This window comes from Pinus tabuliformis, chromosome 2_2 (genome assembly GCF_031772625.1).
Source record: "Pinus tabuliformis cultivar Carrire ecotype Pingquan chromosome 2_2, CPIR1, whole genome shotgun sequence".
Taxonomy (NCBI): Eukaryota; Viridiplantae; Streptophyta; class Pinopsida; order Pinales; family Pinaceae; genus Pinus; species Pinus tabuliformis.
Genome location: NC_142300.1, coordinates 142,910,096 through 142,911,426, shown reverse-complemented (window position 1 = coordinate 142,911,426; position 1,331 = coordinate 142,910,096).

The window sequence follows — 1,331 nt, the reverse complement described above, 5'->3', positions numbered from 1 at the left end:
CCCCTCATGCTCCTTGTCCCCTTGAAACAGCATTTTAATCAGCATTTTACCAAGCAGAAACAACAGTACATTTCAGCCACTTTGCTCCTTAAACAATGTCAGAAACCGAAACCAATTACGAGCAAAGTGATGACCAGGCATCAGCTTCAGAGTTTGAGGTACAGAGGAGGCCTCATAAGGGTGGAAAGGGTAGTCATCATAGGAGAGAGGAGCCCACTTCTTTGACAGATTTACAGGCTTTTCCTATGGCGGTCTCATGTTTCCGGTATATGTCTTGTTATGAGTTTTGCAAGAGGATCTCTCGGATTCAGCATCACAGAGAGTTGGCTCGCCTATTTGTTTTACATTTGCATGATGGACATGTCAACCTTGCTGGGGTGGACTTTACATTGACACCTGAGGTGATTGCACAGGCCACAGGGATACCTAATGTCAGAGAGGTATGGAATAAGCGCAAGGTGTTGGACAGTGTTCAATTTGAGCCTTTCGTTAGACCCGCATTCATGAGACACTTGACAAGTGTGTTTCCCTTCAGATTTCTCAGGAGTGAGTATGCTCCCATGATGAGGCTTATCATGTTCTATTTTACCTGTGAGGGCAGATTTTCACAGGTATATTCGTACCATATTCGCCTATTGATGCATTTCACACGGGTACGGATGATGAACATCCCTGTTTTCTTCTGCCAAAATATTGAGAGGATGGTGCCCGTGATGCAGCGGAAGAGCCCGGCACAGCAGTATAGGAGCCTCTACCATTATGGTTTGATTCAGCTTGTGGTCAGACATCAGTTGGCTCAGCAGGGCATCACATGGGAGGAGTTCATCTCTCATGAGTTCTTTACAGCAGCACCACCACATCCGGAGATTGTTCATGAGGAGGGAGGACCATCACAGCAACGTGATATCCCCGGGACTAGCCATGTCAGCTCTCCTCCGCTTGTCACTTATCAGAGAGGCCAAAGGGCCTTATTTGCAGCAGCTCGGCGAGTATTTTCTCCACATCAGGTGGAAGGGGTCTCGCCTTCTTCATCAGCTCAGCGAGTGTTATCTCCACAGCAGGTGGAAGGGGCCTCGTTTTCTTCAGCAGCACAGGCAGCACAGAGGGGCAAGCAGCCCAAGATTGATGAGGGGCCATCAGGTGTTCCAAATATAGAGCTTGTTGATCTTGATGTCAGTTCTCCTAGCCTAGAGTCAAAGGAGATCATTCAGCACCTTAGAGCTGAAAATGATGCATTGCAGAAGAGATTAGAAGGGGCACAATGGACAATCTCATATCTAGAATAGCGCAACAAGCAGTTGGAGGATGAGCAAACTCTTGATGAGCTGTGG